We start from the raw sequence: 420 nt of genomic DNA, 5'->3' as shown, positions 1-420 counted from the left end.
TCACTGCAGGAATGCTAGATTGATTTAACATGTAAAAAGCAATCACTGTAATACACTATATTAACAGAATAAAAACAAAAATTACATGGCCATATCAGTAGATGCTGAAAAGCACTTGACAAAATTCAATACTCTTTCTGTATAAAAACACTTAATAAGCTAGGAATAAAAGGGAATTTCCCCAACCTGATAAAGCCATATACATAAACCCCACAGTTAACATCACACTGAATGGTGAAATACTGATTGCTTTCCTTTAAGATCAGGAAAAAGCAAATATGTCCACTTTCATCATTCTTATTCAACATAGTACTGAAAGTTCTAGGAATTTTTTTTATTTTTTATTTTTTTGGTGGCTCGTAGATACAGGGATCAAACCCCGGACCTTGGTATTATCAGCACTGTGCTCTAACTAACTGA

The sequence above is a fragment of the Galeopterus variegatus genome, unplaced genomic scaffold (assembly GCF_000696425.1).
Source record: "Galeopterus variegatus unplaced genomic scaffold, G_variegatus-3.0.2 Scaffold3502, whole genome shotgun sequence".
Taxonomy (NCBI): Eukaryota; Metazoa; Chordata; class Mammalia; order Dermoptera; family Cynocephalidae; genus Galeopterus; species Galeopterus variegatus.
Note: the sequence above shows the minus strand (reverse complement) of the source record.